The sequence below is a fragment of the Chamaea fasciata genome, unplaced genomic scaffold (assembly GCF_029207755.1).
Source record: "Chamaea fasciata isolate MVZ Bird 193981 ecotype frontalis unplaced genomic scaffold, bChaFas1.0.hap1 SCAF_6, whole genome shotgun sequence".
Classification (NCBI taxonomy): domain Eukaryota; kingdom Metazoa; phylum Chordata; class Aves; order Passeriformes; family Sylviidae; genus Chamaea; species Chamaea fasciata.
This window is the reverse complement of record NW_027094091.1, coordinates 66,893,246-66,915,372: the sequence shown is the minus strand read 5'-3', so window position 1 is coordinate 66,915,372 and position 22,127 is coordinate 66,893,246.

Genomic DNA, 22,127 nt, shown 5'->3' with positions numbered 1-22,127 from the left:
AAGCTTTTAAATGTAACGCCAAACATATTGAGGGCTGTGTTATGGCAGTTAAGCATTCTGAAATTATCAAAAAATTTTGCTAAAGGGGAATAATATGCAGTGTGGACTTACACAAAATACATGTCATAGCTTTAGCACAGTTTACAATTTATCGAGTGGTAGTGCGTTCCTCTAAATTTTGACACTTTATGGTAGACAAATGTATATTTTACTGGTTTCCTTGTTTCCCCGTTTCTGAAAGGCGTAGAGATGTTTTTGACACTTAAACATATGATCCATTCCTGCCCTGTTTTTTATAATTCTTTCATGATGAGGATCAGCAAGGGGTTCCAAGTGAATCATGCGGAGCAATCATCCAAAGTTACCAGTTGTGAGGGAGTGAGCTGCATAACTCCCCTGGTTCATCACCAGAACTGCACGGTCCCGTTTCAAGATCTGGGACGTATTATAAGTCATAAATATGTGGAAAAAAAAGCAGTCTGCACCGCTCGCTGCGGTGCACAGGAGCCTCCAAACACATCTCTTGTCAGCAATTTGTCTCTGACCTGTCTTTCTGCTGGTAGAGCACTGAACGTCCTTTGCCAGCTCAGGTGGAGATGTTTTCTCCTGATGATGTTACTGATTAGATGAAAGTGGACAGAAATGGCAGATTTACTTGGCATTCTCTTGCTTAGAGAACAAAAAAGAAAATGTGAAAAGCAAAATATAAGAATATTGTGATTTGCAGTAGATGAATAAATGAATAAAAGGAGTGAAATCCAGATTTATCTGATTCAAGACTTTTCAGTATTTTTCATTAAAGTTTTGTAACTTTAAAACCACGAAATAAGAGTAAAACGCGCTACATTGAAAAGTAACGTGAAGTCCCACATTTTGGTGAAAACATCCCCCATCAAGGATCAGACTGTGAGTCTGTGCTGCAGACCACAACCTGTGTCAGGGAGTATCAGTTAGCAGTGCAATATCCAGCTGGAGCCACATTACTCCAGTCTGGGAATGAGAAGGCTTGGGGCTGGAAGGGAGTGCGGGATCTCCCTGATGTCTTCAAAAGCAGGAGATGGAGCCAGCCAAAGGACTCGACCTGCCAGTGTTCATGAGGTAAATTAGATGTGGTGGAAGCTCTTTGAGAGTACTCTGTGTTTTTCTTGTAGACTGTTTTTGAAGCACAAAAATTCATGTTATAGTACTATTCTTCCATAGTGTTAGGATGTGTAAGTGGTGTTTTCTTAACTGAATTCTAGAAGAGGCTTGGAATTATGGATCCTTTGGAATTGGGAAGGACAGTTAGGAGAAGAAGATGATTAAGAGAAAAAGTTGCTATTTTATGAAGTAGGATTGAGGGAAGAAAGTGAAAATGTTGATATCTCTCCTTTATCATCCTAGCATTTTACTGTTCACCATTTTATCTCTTACTCTGGCCATCTATGTATTAATTCCATCATGCCTTCTTCTGCTCTGTGAAATTAATGTTTTGTTCATCCCAATGTACTCACGTTGGTTTCCTATAAAGAGCACTAAGTGAGGATGACTGACAGCTTGTGTTTTCGTTGTCAGCACCACAACCTGTCTTTTTTTTTAAATTTAGATATTTGCGCTCAGCTGGCCTTTCCTTCATTTTGCATGAACCTCACTTTGCATTCAGCCATCTTACAAGAGCTTTTTCCAGCAATAAATATGGTTGGATTCTTAGTAATTTTTACAGCCTTTTTCCAATGGCTTTCGGGTTTCATCATCCTGACCGGGATGGTCAACAGTGAATAGAGTCTAAGTTGCATTTTGAGTTTAAAAGCACCTTTATCTCTGGACTTCAAAATGTAGATTCTCAATAGTCTTGCTCTTCAATTTTAGGGCCACATGTATTTAATTTATGAGCAGGTACAAAAAAACAAACTAATTCCCCACATGGATGACAAATATCTATTCTAAGTTGTCATTTACTGGTGGGGAAGAAGACTACTCTCCATCTATCATTCCAAGGAATTATCTTCTTTTCCAAGGAATAATAGTTATTATTATTATTTATAAATGTTAAGCAGTTTTTGCAATTTGCAGAAGTGGCTTCCACCAAGCCCCTTTTCTGATGAGAGCCCTCAAAGGGAGGAGCCTGCATGATGCCTTGAGGCAGTCAAATGGCAGCATTCCACTGGCATGGGTAGGGATCACACTGTGCCTTCTTGGAGCTTGACTTCATCCCTATCTTACACAGTCTTCCCACTCCTCTGCTTCCAGTTTGGGACAAAATGAGGCTCCAGCAAGGTGTTGCTTTCCTTCCTCTCTTAAAGCTGGCAAGCACACCTGGCAAGAGATAGGGAATGAGTAGAAATGGCTCCTCCTAACCTCTGGAAAACAGGAATGCTAAACTACATTCATTTAACTTTAATTTACATCCTCTCAGAAGGAGCATTTTCAGGGAGTCACCAAACAGTGTCAGCTGGAAGAAAATAAGGACGAAAGCCCACATGAGAAAATTTGTGTCAGTCGGAGCAAACCGACAGCAAAGGGGTTAAAAACATTTCCGTCATTCTAGAGTGAGCCCCAAGGATGACGTGTGGTATCTCAGATAACTCGCATCGTGTGTCACCAGTCAGGAGAACAAAGTGCAGCAGACATTGGAACAGGCTTTCAAGGGAAGTGGTGGAATCATCATCCCTGGAAATGTTCAAAAAAGGATGTGTCACTTGGGGAGGTGGTTTAGTGGTGGACTTGGCTGTGCTGGGTTAATGGTTGGACTCGATGATCTTGGAAGTCTTTTCCAGGCTAAGTGATTCTGTGACACACATGCGTGGCAACACACACCCCGTACATTCATTCCACATGGCAATTAATACCCTGCAAATTCCCTGTCAAGACTCCAGGTTTGGAAAACAGATTAGCAACCTACCTCCCCCCAGTCATAAAAGCCCAAGCTGCTGTTCCGTGCGACTCCATGTGTTCCCTGGGACTCTTTGTGCAGCCCCTCAGACAAGGAGCAGGGAAAATAAACAGGTCCCTGTCTTCCCATTTGATGGTTTATTTCCCCTGAGCCTTCTAAAAGCCAGAGTCTGATTTAGTAATTAGTGTTTCTCCTTGCATCTCTTGTGCAGTTAGCTAGAACAGCAAATTAAGGAATAAGAAATAAACATTAATATAGAAAACAAACATTAATATAGAAGAACATAGGGGATGAGAAATGGATATTGATGAATCATTCAAAAAGCATATTGCAGTGCAATGATCTAGAATCCTTACAAATAAGCATTGTAATTTCCTTTAAAATACAACTCTTGTTCAATAATGCAAGTCTTTATTAAAACAATTTGTTAAACCTTGGCAAAGAAACTATGTGACAGCATCGTTTTACAAGAATTCCTTGTAGTTCGTAGAAAGCTAAATGAGAGCTGGAATGGTTTGTCTCTTAAAATAACTGATGTTAAGCATATTAAAAAGGAAAATGAATAATGTTTTATAATTTTTTTACACCTGTAGAATTTATCACAATCATCAGAACAGGCTGGACTTCGTAGAACTGCGTAACCCCATGTGGCAGGGAATGCCTTTTCTGTGATGGTGGCACCTCCCTGCTTTGCAGGAGGGGCTGTAATCAACATGACATGTTATTCTGAACTCCTGCCAGAGGCAGCCTGCTAGTTTTGAGAAAGAGCAGTGAGTTTTGATAAAGAAAACCCACCCTCAGCCTCGGAATGCTTGGGCCAGGCTGGTGTCCCAAGGCAGCCATGGCTTTTGATATTGCCAGGACAACATTCCTAACTGCCTGTGAATTTCTGCCTAAATGCTCTTTTACAAGGGAGAAAATGCTTTTGTGAGGGGAAATGGATTGGTATTTCAGTCTGAGCCCGTTACTGTCACCGGGAAAAAGGACAGGCAAAAGCTTTAGTTTAGGAGGGGCCTTAAAAAATCACCCAGTTCCAACACCCCTGCTGTGGGCAGGGACATTTTCCAGTAGACCAGGTTGCTCCTATCCCAATCCAACCAGCTTCCAGGGACATCCACAACATCACCCCTGTTTGGTTTCATCTGACTCCTGTTCTGGTCTTGAATTAGAGTCTATATAGGCAACATAGACTGGAAACTAAGGGGGCTTTTTTGAGATTTAATCAAAGCTGAAAGCACTCAATTGTAACAGCGTGTAAGAATGCAATCCTTTGAAAGCCAAAAATGGGTGTATTTAATCTACTGGAGCACCCCAACATTTCAACAACTGTTTTATGGAATTGCATTAAACGCTGGCTTCCCAGAAATGCCGCAGAAAATCCAAATAACCATATTATTTTATCCATGTCAAATACACTTCTATTAAAATTACCCACAGAGTCTCCAGTGCCCTGCCTGCATTTACAGCACCATCCAATCACTCAAAGCACAAGTAGAAAAGAGATCCTGATGGAACAAATAGGTCCCTGAGGATGACAATTGCTCTCCACTGCTACTGAGGGAGGTCATTCCTGGTACGTGCCAGCTATGCTTGAATCTTGTAGCCTTAGTTTTATTAGGAAATTCTGTTCCAGCTGGGGCAAATCATGCACTAGGTATGGGTGTCACTTGGAACTTTTCTAATCCTGTTATGTTTAGGGATTTGATCCATTTTTTTTCCCCAAAGTAGTTTGCAGATCGAGTCATGTGAAAGAGGTAAGAAATACTGTTGTTACTTCAAAAGAACTGATTTTTGATTGAAGTTTTTAATTACAGTGAGGTGGGAGTTTGTTATGAGGGATATTATATTCGGTTCGCTTTGACCCTTTTCCTGCTGTTACCAGAAATTCTGTTGTTTGTTGTTCTGTATCCAATTTAGTTTTTCAGTGTTGGTTTTATTCACCTGTTCTTAGCATTAAAACTGAGGGCAGGTTTTTATGAAGCTAATGCTGCAAACAGCATCCCCCTGAAACTTTTCAATGCTTTCTGTGGCAAAGGGGGCCCTACTTTTTCATTGATTTGAGTGCACTCACTGAATGATTGCATCTGACGAGGTCCTGAAGCTTTGTCAAAGTTTCCTCTGCCTTCTCATTTTGGTTGCTTCTGTTTTGACTTTAAGATGTCCCTGGATGTTTGTCACGGGAAATGAGCTTGGCTGTTTGCTTTGGTTTAAGTGACATTCAATACTCAGAAGAGAGAAGTGGAGTATGACAAGTCTGTAAATGGGTCAATTTTTCTTTTTCCATCCATGAAATAGCCAGGCAAGTACGTATCTAACTGTTCTGCTCTTGCAGTACACCATGTCCTGGATTTTTAATAGGGTTTGTCTGTAGCTATTTTTGTATATTTTAATTTTTTTAAACACTTAAAAATGAGTCTTGTAGAGCACTAAGAGTTTTTTATCTGGCAAATGTCAGTGACAAGAGAAAAGCTGTGGTATGACAACTAAGAGAACCTTTTCCAGTTTGTCTGATTAGCACTTCCCTGCCCTTTGGCAGGAGACATTCCCTTGGTGGAAAACAAATCTGCAGACTTTATTGTGCCTGGAAAACAAAGGCAATGGGCAGAACTGTGGGGCTCCTGAACAGCAAGAAACAGGTTGTGAAGCTAAAATCTGCCTTAGATAAATGGTTTTAATAGGATTAAATAGTGCAGATTCATAGGTCTAACTACCTTATGGTGGTTTTTGCTCTGAGAGTTTTTAGTCCTGGTGCAAAACTGGCCTCTTTTTGCAGAAAACAGGGGCACTTGGCTGGTTTATAGCAGCTGAGGAGCCTGGTTCTCTGTTGCTAGTTAAGAGCAGCAGCACAGATCTGCAGACATCTGTGAGTGGTTGCAGTAGGGGAAATCTGCATCAGTAGACAAAACTTCCCTGTGGGGGTGGTGAGCCCCAGGCACAGGGTGCCCAAAGAAGCTGTGGCTGGAAATGTTCAAGGCCAGGTTCGATGAGAAGACTGGGATAGGAGAAGGTATCCCTGCCCAGGGCAGGGAGGTTGGAATGGGATGGTCTTCAAGGCCCCTTCCAACCCAAACTGTTCTGTGGTTCTATGATTCTATTCTACCTACTCTCTTCTACCTAAAAATAGAAATTGATTCTCTAAAAATAATTACACCTCTTCTACATCTTTGGCTTAAAAAGATATTATGTGGGACATCAAGGGACAAGACAAACTGTGTTTAAGTCAGCTGTGGCCTGATATCCAGCTTGTGTGCTATTAGCTGACACTTCCACGGCACCACTGGATTGCCTTCTCAGCTGCCTGACTACAAGGAAGAGATTAATCCTCCCCTGCCTCCCCCAGCCCTGCTTTGAATTTTATACACCTACAGCTGTAGGACATCTGCTGAGACAGAAGATCCTACATAAATAAGATGTTAATGTAAAAAATGTTATTTACATTACCTAAAATGAGAACTGTTAGGGAAATGTCCAAGAGCCTGTGTATCTTTCCTGGGACGGCTGGATGGAGATTCCTAAACAAAAAGCAGCAGGAAACCTAATGTTTTTGAGGGGTCCTTTACAGTTTCCTAAACTCTTAAGGGTTCTGTGGAACAAAACTTCTGAGATTCCTTCTAAGTGGCCCTTTATGGTCTTAACTGCTGTATTGTGCTTTACTTTCTTTTGGTTCTAGTGGGCTCTATTCTCTGCTTATTGAGGATTAGGAAATGATTGGGAGGATCACACATGACTTGCAGATGACCTTCTGTACTGACATAACTCACATGGAGGAGAGAAATCCTTGTCCGCCTTGGAGAAAGCACCAGGGCCCAGCTTCCAGTGTGAGCCTTTCCTTTTGCTTTCCTTCCTTCTGGGCCAAATTTGCTGCTAAAATAGTCAGCCGTCACACAGATCTCTTCTGTTTCATCTTTTTACTTCATCCTGGGGTCCCTGTTCCTTGGTCATGGTGATCTCAGGTGCAGACACAAGTGACACAAAAGGAGTTGCCCATGGATTATGATCATTTTTGTTCTGGAGCAAGCAGCCTCCGAGTTTGCCAGGCCTCAGTGCCGATACGGCAAGCGCAGTCAGCAGGGGAGAACATGCCGTGTCAGCAGGATAATGTGGACAAATAAAACCAACAAATTATTTGTGGTTGGATGTTTGCTTCATGACTCTTTTGTCACTCAGCCTCCCTTCTCTTCATCACATTTTTTTTTTTTTTTTTTGTTGTTGTTGGTTTGTTTTTTTTTTTCCTTCCTGCTAAACTGCTCTGACATATTTTTCACTCCATACATCACTGAGGATTGCTGCCCTGGGAGCGGCTGCGGTGGCACAAATTCCTTCCTCTGTATTCCTGATTTCTGGCCTTTAGAGCAAGGAAATGGCCGTTCAGAGTGTGACTGGGTGCTCCTGGGGCTCAGGGATCACCTTGCAGCTCTTCAGCTGGCCATGTTAAACCAGCACTCCAAATCTACTTGCTCACCACAGAATTAAAGGGAATGATAATAAAGGTAATAGTAATACAGTTAATAGGAGTAATAATAAAGGTAATAGTAATAGCACAATAAGCGCAAGCCAAGTTGTGAAGTGTCCTGCTTCTGAGGGTCTGGTAAGGCCCTGCTATGTTTTGAAGATGTTCTGTCATTCTTATGAAATCTGGTCATCTCCAAACTATGTTGATCCCAAATGTTTAGCAGTTCCACGAGGCAGTCAGGTGTTTTAGGTTATCCCTGACATTTTGAGTCAGGCTGTCTAGAGCCTCTTTGATGCTTTGGAGCCAGTGCAGGACTTGTGTTTACAGCCCACTTGGAGCTGATTTACATGACCACATCCCCACTTCCCAGCTGGCTTACCAGGAGCAACTCAAGCAGAAGACGATCAAACCTGGCTTCTTGTACAACCCTAGGTGTTTAGTGGAGCTCACAGACTAGAACCAGCAGAGCTCCTCATTCCCAGACCCGGATTGCTCAGAACCATTACAGAGCAGTGTAAGAGGTGCCAGGTTGGTGGCAAGAGGCAGGCTGTGCTAGTGGGAGAATGGAACCTGCTGAGCAGAACAAGGAGTGAAATAAAGCAGAGGCGAGGCTGCTGCATGATAAACCACTGAAACTACCTAATGAGCACAGAGGTGCACACGCACTCAGACTCCACAGGGATCTCGTTCAGCCCAAGATACCACACAGTGTTCCTGAAGTTATGAGTTGTCTGCTGTCGCCAAAAATGGTGTCTGTGGAAGGGCTTCCAGCATTGGGAGTGGCAGCAAACACACTGCCTGTCTTGGGATGCTTTAGGGAGCACGTGTTTATGGCAGTTGCTGATCCCAGTTATAATGTTTCCACCGGGCCTGTGCTGAAAGACACACCACACTTAGCAAATATCTCTTTTGGACTCTCAGTGTTGCAGAACAGGCTAATGGGTGTCTCTGAGTGCTGCTTTTCATTTGGGGCTATTCCTCCATAAGCAGCTGCAATAGAAAGAGCTTGATCAAATGCTGTGTTCCAGGTTTGTGTGCATGAAGACAACATGCATGTGCAAAACAGGCAGAGGAGAACTTGTATTTTGGTTTTTAAAAGAAATCCAGATGCCATTGCCTTTTACCATAATGGAAATTCTGATTATTCCACTAACCAGCCTCTGCTTTATCCAGGTCTGCCTCTGATTATTTCACAAACCAATGCCTGCTCTACCAAGGTCTGCTTCTCTGGGGTGTGCTGAGGTGGCTGGGGGGTCTTTGCAGTGGGCAGCAGCTCTAACCCCCATCACAAATCCAGGCTCCTGGGCACAGAAAACAGAGATGCATTCCCATGATGGTGTTTGTAGGTGAATATAGGTGCTGAGACATCCTCCCTGGGATAAGAGAACCTACAGAAGTTCATAAGCTGAAGTGGAAGCACACGAGAAGTGACAGTGGGTTAAGCAGTAGGGTGCAGCTTATAGCACTGAAAGTTTCCCCTCTTCAAGTTCTGCACAAAAATACTGCAGTAACATTCATTAATACATCTAAATAGCTTTCCCTCAGGGCCCATGGGGATTTAGGGTCAAGAATAAACAACCAAGAGAAAAATATATATAAGCTATGTTTTACACCATAATGACCTGGTCACCCACTAACCAAAAATGCTGAAATAGCTCAGTAAATGGGTTTGTCTGGTGCAGAACCACATGAAAGACCCTTTTAAGAAGTTCCCCACTGCAGACTTGCCACTCTCTTTTTTTCCTCTGAGGACAGCAGCTGTGGTCTCTCCTCTCCTCTCCTCTCCTCTCCTCTCCTCTCCTCTCCTCTCCTCTCCTCTCCTCTCCTCTCCTCTCCTCTCCTCTCCTCTCCTCTCCTCTCCTCTCCTCTCCTCTCCTCTCCTCTCCTCTCCTCTCCTCTCCTCTCCTCTCCTCTCCTCTCCTCTCCTCTCCTCTCCTCTCCTCTCCTCTCCTCTCCTCTCCTCTCCTCTCCTCTCCTCTCCTCTCCTCTCCTCTCCTCTCCTCTCCTCTCCTCTCCTCTCCTCTCCTCTCCTCGCCTCGCCTCGCCTCGCCTCGCCTCTCCTCTCCTCGCCTCGCCTCGCCTCGCCTCGCCTCGCCTCGCCTCGCCTCGCCTCGCCTCGCCTCGCCTCGCCTCGCCTCGCCTCGCCTCGCCTCGCCTCGCCTCGCCTCGCCTCGCCTCGCCTCGCCTCACCTTGCCTCCCCTCTACATTCTTGCTGAAAACTCCATCCCCAAAGCAAAGGGAATCAGTGGTTCTTGACACTTAAAAAACTACCAAACTTCTTAACTTGGATCTCATCTTAGTAATGCATCAGGAGGACGTAGCAGCCTTTGCCAGTGAAAGTTTCGTTTGGAAGAACTCAGGCTACGGGGCCTTTTTGAGATATCCTTCTGGTTTCTCCTCAAATTAAAGAATTGTCCTCCAAATCATGGATATAAGCAGTGATATGTGGGTAACATTTAAGCCCATCTCCTAGTTCTACACTCTGCATAGAACTGGGGTAATTTCTCTACGTGTTATTGTTCAGTCTTTCCTGGCCTGGGATGACTTTTCCCCTGCATTAATATCACACTTCTTTCAGCAGTTTATAGCTCTTCTGGCTATAATGATCAATTACAGCCAGGAGCTGTACATCTGGGAAAAACTTCAGAGAACACGTAGCACTTACCAAAGTGGTGATGGAGGGACAGCCAAACTAAAATGTAACCCTCTCAGTGCAGCCCCACATGAACTCTATGCTCTGCCCACATGGACCCTGCAGAAAATCACAGAATGGTTTGGGTTGGAAGGCACCTTAAAGATCATCTTGTTCCAACACCTTCCACTAGACCAGGTTGCTCAAGAGCCTCATCCAGCCTGGCCTTGGACACTTCCAGGGATGGGGCACCCACAGCTTTGTGCATAAAGCAGGGTCCTTCCATGTTTTAGCAGTTATATTGTTCGTGGCTAAACTTCTTTCTATAAAATAAAAATCCTAATTCAGCATCCTGTGATTCCGGAGTGTGGAGTTATCAAGACCTAATTGCTTTAGTTTGCTTTCATAATAGCAGGAAGCGTAGCAGAGCATTGTCAAAGTGGCTTACTTCCATAAATACTGTTGGAAGAGTCTGCTGGCATTTATACGGTGAATGAGTTCATTGAAATAAAGATAGACTTATTATGGATTAAGTGGGAGCAAACACTCGACCTTAAAGCAGAAAAAATAGCAAAATTATTCTTGCTATCTGCACATTGTCTTTACAAGAACACTCCTCTTTGTGTTGCTGGGTGGTTCTTTTATTTGGAGGGGAAGGGTTGTTTTTAATATTCCATGATAAGAAGACCCTGAAAAAATAAATAAGCTTGCTGGGATTGGGGGGGAAGGGGGACTACCCTCAGTAAACCATTGTGTTTCCAAAGCTTTCCTCTATCAACAGCCTGGCTCTGGAGTCATGACTCTGGGTGTTTATTATTGTATTAGCATTGTATATATTGACAATCTGACCAGTAAAACTCTGCTAGAGTCGTTCCACAAAATGCTGGTGAGAGAAAATAACACTGAACCTTCCAAAATAGTATTTGCTGAAGCTGTTTTTTTTCTCTCGAGGAACTAGCAAACTGCAGTGAGTTTGTTCAGATGGTCCCTTTGTTTCCCATTTTCCCTTGCTTTTTGTGACTTTCTCCTCTCCTGTGTCCTTTTCTTTTTTTTTCTTTAACCCATGTTGCATCTGTTGGCATCGTGTCAGGCCACAGAACATTTGGTTGCATTTTTCAGGAGGGAGGAAGATAATCAAGCTAAAATAATCTCAAAGTTCCTTGCATTTCTATAGTCTTGAAATGCAAACAAAAGTGGAAAAATCCTTTTCAGAGAGACAAACTGATATCGGCACTGAATGAAAAGAACAATCTACTACCTACCCAGACCTCAGTGCTTTGGAAAATGTGTTTGCAGGTTTTCTTCTTAGGCTGGGTTATCTGGATGGCGTGAGGTGGTATTGATTTCTATATGCTTCCCAGCTGATAGCATCCATTTCCAGGTGTCCCCTGGCTGAGAGCATCCATTTCCAGGTGTCCCCTGGCTGGGAGCACCTTGGTGCAGGGGCAGGAGTGATGGCGCCATGGCTGCAGAGCCACACTGGTGCTCTCAGTGACAGAGACAAAACCCAGTGCTGCTGGTGTATGAAATCCACCTCAGGCTTGTAGCCTCATAAGGAAAAATATGCCCCAGTGGAAGGCAGTAATTGGCAGAAAATAAGGCAGAGGGAGAACTCAGCTCAAGGCCCCATTCTCATTAGTTTTAAATTAGTTGGACTCCATTGGCTTCACGGGAGTTATTTATGATTGACGCTCGGATAACTGAGCTCAGAATCAGATGCAAGATGTACTGAAACTTTTTTTTTTTTTTTTTTTTTTTTTTTTTTTTTGTCTTTTTTTTTTTTGTCTACAGTTTTGTGACATCCTGTGAAAATAGCCTGGAAAATGCTGTGCTTTGCTGGGCTGCCTGGCAGCACGATCCAACCCCACCACGGTACCCTGCCCACAAAAGAGAAGCGAAGAACTCACACATTTTGCATCACCCCAAACTCCCCTGGTTTGCTGGGCATCACCATCAAGCATATAATTCCTTTTTCACAGAGGTGAGGAAGGTCCATCACCAGAATTAATCTGTGCTTTGAGAGGTCTTCTACCCACAGGAAAAACTGCTGGTTCAGCTAAGTGCAGTTTGCTGATGGATAGTTTGTGATGAAGGTGCTGAAGGCCAGCATTGCCACGGTTATTTGTACTTTTTTTGGTTTATCTGCTATGCACAAGCTGCACTGCTGCTCCTGCAAGCTCTGTTTCTCCAAATGGCATCTTCACTCAGAAGCCAAGCTTATGCTCATGATTAACAACATTTAAAGTGACAGAGTCTCAGTTTTCCCCTACAACATTTTTTTCACAACAGTGTTTACTCTGCAGATTCATTGATTCCTCTCAGTCAGTACCAGTTAAACATGACCAAACAATACTACGGTTTTGACATACCTTTTTTTTTCTTCTTCTTGTTTTGTTTTTTGTTGTTGTTGTTGTTGTTTTGGTTTTTTGTTTTGGTTTGGGGGTTTTTTGTTTGTTTGTTTTGTTGTTTTGTTTTGTTTGTTTGTTTGTGGTTTTTTGGGGGTTTGGGGAGGGTTTTTGTGGGTTTTTTTAGGTTCCTTTTTTTTTTTTTTCTGATGCCTCAAATACCCTGATTGCATTTTAATCAGAGAGAAAACCAGCAGAATCTGAGGAAGCAGAAGAGCTGAAACCTGATAGAGTCAGTGTGTCACATCAAGCCAGGCAGCTCTGTGGCAGCTCCAAAATGTCTCAGCTGGCAGCCAAATTTTCACAGTGTGGGCTTTTCTGGGTTTAAATCTGTCCCTCTGTAGTTCTGTCTCAGACTGTGCTATCTCAGACATGCTCAGGGGTAACCAGGAGCAGAATCTGATTTTAAAATTAAGAGTGAAATAAAAATAGAGTTACAGTAGTGGAGCTATGAATGTAATTCAGAAACTTTTAATTATGCTAGAGGTAAAATTTGTGCTGTTTTGCTCATTCAATTTGTGCTCATTCAATGCTGTCAGAAGAAAACAGGTAACTTGAAGGAAAAAAGAAGTGATAAATATTTTAAGACCAGAATACCAGAAGTTATTATTTTATTTTTAAAATCTGCTCTTGCTTAATAGGCAGACATGTTCTAAAACCAAGTAACTGTACATTTACCTATATGTGTATATACTCTGAACAAGCATGGGTTTGCCTCTTGACCATTTGCAGTGTTTAAGGTTCTGGCATGACAGCATTACTTGAAATTACTTGAACTTATTGAAAATACTTGAAAATACAGTGAGAAAAGCCGTGTTTCATTAAGGCCTGAAGCTGTTGGACCTTTCCAAGCAGAATAAGATCTTCAAAGTCCCAGGAATCCATCATGAAAGTGTAGTCGCAAACTTACCTTTTAAGGAAGTTTATGATGTTTCAGATAAGACTGGAAAGAATTTCCCAACTTTCCAGCATTTACCCATTTCTATAAACAAATGTAAAGCCTAGACCTTTGACAAATCACTTGAAGGCTTACCCACTGCGTGTGCAATAGATCTGGATGCAGTGCCGAGGTGTTCTGCCCTGGGAGGGGGGGATTCAGAGATGCTGCAGTGATTTCATGACCAAAGTCACTCTTTTTGGTGCATTTCCACCACAGTCTCCACGCACCCAGCTGTGATTCAGCTGGGACTGGAGAGGGTTTGTTTGCAGTGGCATTTTGGGCAGCGTCAGAGCTGCCTTCCCCCAGGCTCAGCTGCATGAGCTCACTCTTAGCCTGCCCCGCGTGTGTGATCCAGCTGTTCCTGACCCCAAGTGCTTTCCCTGCTCTGCTCAGCCCTGCTTCTCTTCCCAGGCTTGGCTGTGCCCATCAAACTTTGACATGAGAAACATCACCTGATGACTCATAGCTTTAAAAGGAATGAAGAAAAAGAAAGCAGGAAATCAGAGCTTGGGTTTGGTCTGGCTGTTCCTGCTGGAGGGGCTCTGGGGATGGAGGGTCACAGATGGATTTGGACAAGAGCCCCTTTGATGGTTTGGGAAGGCTGACCTGGAACAGAGACTAGACAGAGCTACGAGAATAAAGTTGGTATTTATTAAAAGGCCTAAAAGGATACACCTTGGGCAGGACAAGAGCCTGGCCAGGGCTACACCCAAGATGAATCCAAAATGGTCACAAAATGGACGACTGGTCACGAGGTTTCATACTTTTATAATTTTTGGTCTATTTGCATATATTGCATAGTCTGTGATTGTCCAATAACAGCTTTGGGCTCTGAGGTCCCATCCTTCTTGTTTTGTCTCTTCAGTCCACTGTTGTTTATGCTTTTGGGCCTGAAAACTTCTAACAGTTGTCCTTAGTCTCCATCTAGAAAAGGATTTGTTTTGTCTACCTACTCTGTGAAAAGAGCTTACTGACACTTAATGTGAGGCTCAGAGCTACACCCCTAGGTGGCACAGAATCTGAAAAACATGAAAGCTAAAACTTAAGGCATCACCTTATGTCTCCAATGTTACTTTAATCCTGTGGAAAGTCCCTGCTTTGGACTACCTGCTTTGCAATAGGATCAAGGATATTGTGTAATGAGGTGTTTTGTGGCCATTTCACAAATACTAGAGTGGGTTTGCTAGGAAAGCAGAAGGAATTTCTGCTAATAGTGTCAAATACATTTTCAGCTGGGCACTCTTCTGAGAGGAAACAAACAAACAAACAAACAAAAGTTTTCAGTTTTGTTTGTTTTTTTGTTTTTTTTTTTAAATTGTGGCCCAACCCATTAACATCAGTTCAGCTGCTGGTGCTTTGATCTTCTGCAGAAGGAGCTTTAAAGCAAGTGGAAAAAGATTGAGAGAGTAGGAGAGAAGAGACAAAAGCTGTCAACAGTCCTAATGCTCCTCATGCTAATGCACTTCCCTCCCAGTCACCTCATCTTCCATTAAGGCTTTCCACAGATCAGTGGAAAACAAGTATCTGTGAATCTCGAGCCTAACAAAAATAATCCTTTGTTGTTTAGCACTAAATTGCAGGTCATCACTTAAATTCTAAACAGAATAAAAATGACTGTAACCTGTAGGGGAAAAGGAAAGCACATCCTACAGCCAATCTAGGAGAAATCACTGAAGTACACAGGAAGATCTGGGAACATATTTTTCTGGTAGTTGAAAATCAGAATTTTGCAGTTGTTGGATGAGATAAATTTGGTAATCATTGGATGAAAGTCTCTGTGTATGTCAGCTTCAGAATGGGCTGAAATTCCACTGAAAATTACTTACTGTTAAGTATATTCATCCTAGCTGTGTCCTGCTGATTTGGAAGACAAGGCACTGGGGCAATACAAACAAGAAGAGAGGTGATTCCCTCATGGAAGATACTGAAAAAGTAATTATTTCACAACAGAAAAATGTATTAATAAAATTTCAATAATTCATGCCTAATTCCAGAAATGGAGTTGCTGCTGGATGGTTTGAACATCTGGCAGTTAGAAAAAGTAAATTTTTTTTCTTGCTTCAATTTAGCAAGCCCATTGATTTTGGCAAGGCCAGGCTACGGGACCTCCTCAAGCTGTGGGATGGACTGTCATGAGGTTGGATTATCGATATCTTTCCTGAGCACGTCCAGCTCTGTAGGAAAAGGGAATACAGGTGGCCTTACCCACGATAGGTAACAGCTGTGTTCATTACCCAATACAGCCCTGTCCCGATGGATCACATCTATATCCAATAAAGGTAAGTGTGATAAAAGGGAGTGGGTTTGCTGGTGAGGGGGATCACAAACTGGGGAATCATAAAGAAGCAGGATCCTGAGGAGAGAGAATCCCTGCTGTGAGGTCAGTCTGGGGCTGCAGTCAGAGCCTGTTGTTGGAACCTGCAGTCACAGTCTAGCCAGGTAAAAGCTGCAGTCAGAGTCTGCACGGGAAACCTCCAGTAGGCGCTTGCTGCAGCCAGAGTCAGTGAATGGTTGGAGTCAGGATAACTGAATTGCAAGGAGTTTATCATACTGTGATAAACAGGAAGTCTGTGTCTCGGCTCATTTCTACTCTCTAACAAGAGGGCTGCTGCAACACAGCTCCATTTTAAAAGTGGTTTGGTAGGTTTTGTTTTTTTAACTGTTGCTTCTTTACAGCAAGTAAATTTAATGTAAAAATTGCTGGAAGATATTAAGGGTGGACCTTTACACTGCCACTGTGACAGACACTTCAGCCACAGCACAGCCACACTCTGATGTTGCTTAAATGCTACCTGTTCTTTTTTTGTCCTCTGATCTCATTCTGGTTTCCCCCTGATGGTCAAATAACACAGGTCTAATTAAAATCAGGCGAATATTTTGTGTTGTGTGTAATAGGTAATATAAAGTACATATGTAATGATTTAACTGAACATCTGAGTTTTGGATAAAGAGAAGTTTTCATCTGGCATTAACTTCCCAGTGGGCGGAGAGCAATGACTGTTTCCAGTCCCATCGGAGCTCTCTGATGGATGCTCATTCTATAGGAATTATTCAAGCACAGCAAATTCAAGTGGGTTTTTTTGGTGTTTTGGGGTGGATGATTTTGTGTTTGTTTGTTTGTTTTTGATTTTGTTTTTTTTTTTGGTGGAGTTTTTTTTTGGTAGCTTTAATTTGTATGAGAAAAGTGTTCCTCAAAGATAACAGAAGAAAACAGAACACCAGAAAATTTTTAGTGATATTTCTGTGAGAGTGTCCCAATCTAATCTCTGTTTGGTTATGGGAGTTGGATCAGTATGAAACATTAGCAAATTGGGTCTCTGGCCTCACAAAGCCAAACACAAATATTTAACCTGGCAAAGGATTTCTCAGTAACAATCCCCCCAAAGCCTTAGAGAAAGTAGTCCTTGAAATACTTTTAAACTGATAATATGCTGATGTGCCAGGCTTCAGCCACTGCTCAGGAATAGCAGTCAGGAATTCTCTCCAGCCAGGGCTATCTATTCAGAAACGGAGATCTGGGTGTTGTGCTCCCTTAGGGGTGTTGAGAAAGAGTCCACCTAAATTCCTACTTTTCTTCAGAATCTGAGAGTTGAAAAGTAAATGCAGGTAATTTTCTGTAGCTCTGGCTATGTCCACTGTACCCAAGTTTTAAAACAGTGCAGGGAGAAGAGATGGTTGATCAGTCACCATCAGAGGAATGGTAAAGGGAGAGTTACTTTACTGCTGAAAGGATGGTGTTAATACGTATATTCCCTCCAAGGTGTATGGCTCTGTAAATAGCAGCATAGAACTATAAATCCTTTCCTCTTGTTTTCCAGATTTATATATCAATGGTGTTTTTTCCTATTCTGTCCTTAAATAGCTGGTTGCTGCTAATTCTGTTTCTCTTGGCTTATTTAACGGACTCTACAGAACACAATGACAGCACTTTAAAAACTTAGAAAATATGCACACACAAACACACTCTTATGTGTATTGGCAGGTTGTAAGAAATGTGTGAATGTCATTCTCAGAAGTCATTACCCGATATAAAGGATCTAACAGGAATTGAGAAATTTATTTACATTCCCATCTGTAATGTGCAGGATTAAGCAGTACTGTGGGAATGAAAAGAGAAAAAGAATAAGAGATCTTCATGCTTTGTGTGATTAAACCAACTATTCACAGTGTTTTCCATGGGGACCTTTTTTTCCACTTTCATTCTCCTTTTGAGGTCTATCTTCTGAGAGAAAGGATAGTGTGGATCACCACTCTGAATTAGTATGGAAATTTCTATGCTTATATTTCAGATGTTTCTCCCATTCTCCACTTTGCTGATTTGCATGAGAATGGGAGGAGCCTACATGAGGAATCAACTCTAGTCAAACTTCCCAGAGTTTGGTCCCATTCCCTGCAATTTCAAAGGTGTTGGAATTTGTATTAGGAACAAGTGCCACAGCCTGAACAGACCCCTCAAGGCAAGACTGATTTTCATGAATGAGCCCCCTTCTCCACTTGCCCTGGAGCACTTGTACAGCACAGCAAAGGTGCAAACAAGTGGCAAGGACTTTGCTGTGGGCTGCATGATCCCTCAAATTACTCCAGACCAAACACATGCCAAACCTGCAGAGAAATACCATTGCCAAGAGCCCAGTTCTGTAAAGGCAAACGCTTTTATTTAAAAAAAAAAAAAAAAAAAAAAAAAAAAAAAAAAAAAAAATCACTGTGGACTTATAACCCACCTTGAGTAGGGTTTTGAACATTTCACTTGATTTTCAGGGGCTGTAAATTGCATTGGTTTGTATTTAACAAGGACTCCAGGCCTAAATTCCCAATATATTTGAAATGATGCTCACAAGCATGACCAGTCACTCCTGTCCTAATAATACACACTAATTTTTCTCTTATGTCCTGTCAGGAACTGCTGTTTCAGCATAGCTCTCCATATGAATTTTGAATACTATAAAAATAATTACTGGATTAAGGGATTGAATTGCCTTGATCTACCCTCCAGGCATGACACCTGCCTCATGGTGCTGCACTCCATCCTCTGGTGGTATAATTAATTTCATGTAAAGTGGAAAGGCCTTGTCCTGTTCTGGTTTCTGGTGGCTCAGTGTGAAAGCACTGCTGTCAGATAAGCTTTTGCTGCTGAGTTTATGGGACTATGGGAAGAATATTGGGATGCACGAATTGAGATGCCTGGTGATGTACGTGTTCAGCTGACTCCTGATGATTTTTCATCAATTACACCACCTGCTGACTGTGAGGAACCAGATTTGAAGTGCTGGATGTTATCAAAAAGGCGGTTTCCAGAGTCAGGAAAGGAGAAGAGTAAATTTGTCTAGGTGTTTCATAAGCTGGATGGGAGCTCCTCAGTTAATTGAGGAAAGGGAAAGTGGGCACAGCTGCCTTATTTCTCTAAATTAAAAATACCTTGGCTTTCTTCACCCCTGTAGGAGCCAGCCCAAACCTGGGAATTGTAACTGGATGGAAACAGCTTTGCACCTTAATGAATAAAGGGCTCTGAGTCCTGGTCAGATGTGCCCAAGTGATGGTACGTGGCATGGCCAAATTTAAAACCAGTCCATGAAGTCAGGGAAGGACAGAGATAAATCCTGCTGACACTTCCAGCCAGCTGGACCCTGCTGTCCCTGAGTGTCCCAAGGGAGCAGACCATGTTGTTCCAAGCCCTGTCCAACCTTGGCCTTGAACGTTTCCAGGGATGGGGCATCCCCAGTTTCTCTGGACAAACTGTTCTGGAACCTCACAATAAAGAATTTCTTCCTAATATCTAATCTAAACCCATCCCCTTTCAGTTAAAAGGGGTTTGTTTTTTGGTAATTTTTTGTCATTTTGTGGCCTTACTACTGAGGAGAGCAGCACAAACACTGAAAGGTACTTAACTGCAGTTTCTGCTTCCCCTTTCAGTGCTGTACATGGCTTCTAAGGAAGTGGTGGGCCAAATTCCTTTACAGAAGGATATGGCAGGGGCAGGGTTAAAAAATTAGTTATTCCCAGGCAAATTCCCCTTGCAACAACTGCCTGTAGCAAGGAGAAGAGCCACCTGCAGCCCATCAGCATGGGAGGGAAGGGGTGATGAAGGACAGTGGCTCCTCTGAGAAGTGTCAAAAAGCTGCACCTCCATGGAAATTCTGAAGCTCCAAGCCAGGAGGAGCTCAGAAGGGTGAGGCTCATGCTTAAGCTTTTATAAAGAATGAGGTTTTATTATTACTATTTTATTATCGTTTTTGAGTTATTATTATTATTATTATTATTATTATTATTATTATTATTATTATTATTTCTTTACATATATGTTTCTCTTGCTTATCTCCACTTTAGGAATTTTCTTGAAAACTCCAGCACTTTTCCTCCTCATTTCTTTCTTCTAGAATTCCTTTTGGGTTTTTTTTTTTTAATAACAAGTTTTTTAAAAAAAAAAGGATTTTTACCCCTGTAACTTGGACAAGGGGATATTTGAAGGGGAGCATGAATGTAGTCTTTCATGGTGCCTGACTTAATCTAAGCTTGTTTTTAATCTTAGCTACCAAGGTTGGTGTGTCTTTATCAAATCAAACAAAGGTGCTGATGAGGCCCTGCACTTGAATTTACAAGCACATCAGACACTTGTCTCAAAGCCATCACCTTGAAGGCTGTCTGAGGAATCAGGCCACAGAGGCAGCAATGTGCTGCTGCAGCAGGAGCACTGGCTGTGTCTAATCTGCTGGTGGGGGATGTGGTCCTTGCCAGAGCTGCAATTCCTGAGCTGGGAGAGAGCAAACCATCCGGATACCCTTTGGATAGACAAAATAGTACAAAAACTAAACCCAACAAAATGTTTGGCTGCCTTTCCTATTGCAAATAGCATAGTCTGAGATAGAGGGCTTTCCTAGAGGAAGGAAATTAAGTGTTTACTGACGCTGATTAATTTCTGAAAAGATTTAAAAAATCTGTTTATACATGGGCTGGACATGATATTTTGTCTGATGTCTGGGAAGAATGAAGACTTCTTCAATTTGCTTATTCAGACGTTAAGCTCTGAGAGGTGAACAGAGAAGGCACCACAGTGCCTCATCACATCAGTCAGAAAACTCACAAAGAGCATAAGCCCATGAAGTCTGGATTCAGTAAGAACAGCTGACTTTGAGAGAGAGAAAAACCCAGTTTGTGCCTCTCTTTTCAGGCAGGAGCCTTTGAGTAGATGTCTGTAACACGCCTGCTGATCAGAGCAAGGGAGCAGAAAGCTGTGCTGGGCCCTGCCTGGCATGGTGCTGTCTGCCTACCTTCCTCCTGTGCCTGCTGGGGAAGGGTTTTTAAAGCCAGTCCTTCAAAGTTCACATTTGAAAGAATGCCCAGAGAAGCTGTGGATGCCCCATCCCTGGAAGTATCCAAGGCCAGGCTGGATGGGGCCCTGAGGAACCTGGCCAAGAAGAAGGTGTCCCTGCCCATGGCAGGGGGGTGGAATGAGATGATCTTGAAGGTCCCTTCAATCCCAAACCATTCTGTTTCTTGATATTTATAAAGAGTATGAGCTGAAGAATGTATTTTACCCAGGAAAGTGAAGGCAGACACAAGGAAGTCAGGCCACAGTAAGTCAGGCTTAGCTCAAGGTGAGGATTATCTCAGAGCATGAGATGATTTCTTTCCAGAGCTGAGAGCCAATTGCTCCACGCTACAGGCACAGGGCCACACTGAGAGTGGTGGGAGGTGATGGTCACAGTGTAGGAGAAAATCCAAGAGATCCAGGGAGAAATGAGAATTTATGGATATGGTAGACTGCAAAAGGGGGTCTGATGGTGATACTTTAGAGTGACTTCCTAGAGTAATTTAGTACTGGGGACGCTATGATGGCTCTGGTTTGATCAGAAGGTAGTTAATGTTTCACTGCTCAAAATATCAGACGGATGTGAAATCCCAGCCAGTAGTGATGCAAAAAATCATTCATCAATGGAAACTGGAGAAATTTAAGAAAATGTTTAAGAGCACCAAGTACTATCCATTTTGAATGCAAATGGATGCAGCAGGCTAGGCTGTGGTTAAAACTGAAGGTTCAGACCTAATCCCAAAGAAATTCTGATTTGGAGTACAAGATGAAATATTTTTCCTTCACTATTGGGATCAGAAGCAGGCTGTTATTCTGTAAAGGAGAGTCTACTTTATTTTCCAAATCTTACTTGTTTACATGTAGTCTGTTGGTGTTATTAAGATTTTCTTTCTCAACTGTAGCATGAAACATGGGAGGAAGCACAAGTTACTGTTCTGGGGTAATGATCTAAAACACACTCACCCTCCTATGCCTGTCTGTAATAATTCCTTCGTTACATGATCATGGAATTCTCTTTCATTCACATAACATCCTGTTGGCAGCTCTCCTCTATGAACTTCAGGTAAGCAATTGTGTGAAGAGATCACAATAGGCTGTTGGATATGGAAAATGCAATGTCAGTATTTTCGGGAAGTTCAAGGCATAAGGCTTAGATTTGGAGGCGAAAAGGTGATCGAAGGAAGCCTGGGGCCTGAATACTTTTCTAATGCCAGCTGTGTCTGCTGCACTCCTAATTAAATCCTGCTCCCTCCCAGCCTTGTGCAGATGGTGGAGTGTCACTGAAGCCAAGGGGGTTTAAGAAGCCTCTGCTCAGCACACGACTTGCAGCACCACTCAGATTCTGCCTGAGTTGTTCAAGTAACATGGCATTAGTGAGGATCTGGGGAATGACATGTTTCAATGGTTTTTGTTGTTTTATAGCCTTCTCCAGTGAAGGCCATGATGAAATTTATATTGTCTGGAGGAAAACACCTTATCCAAATTGACATCTTCCATCTCCAGTGGAGTGCAGAGATG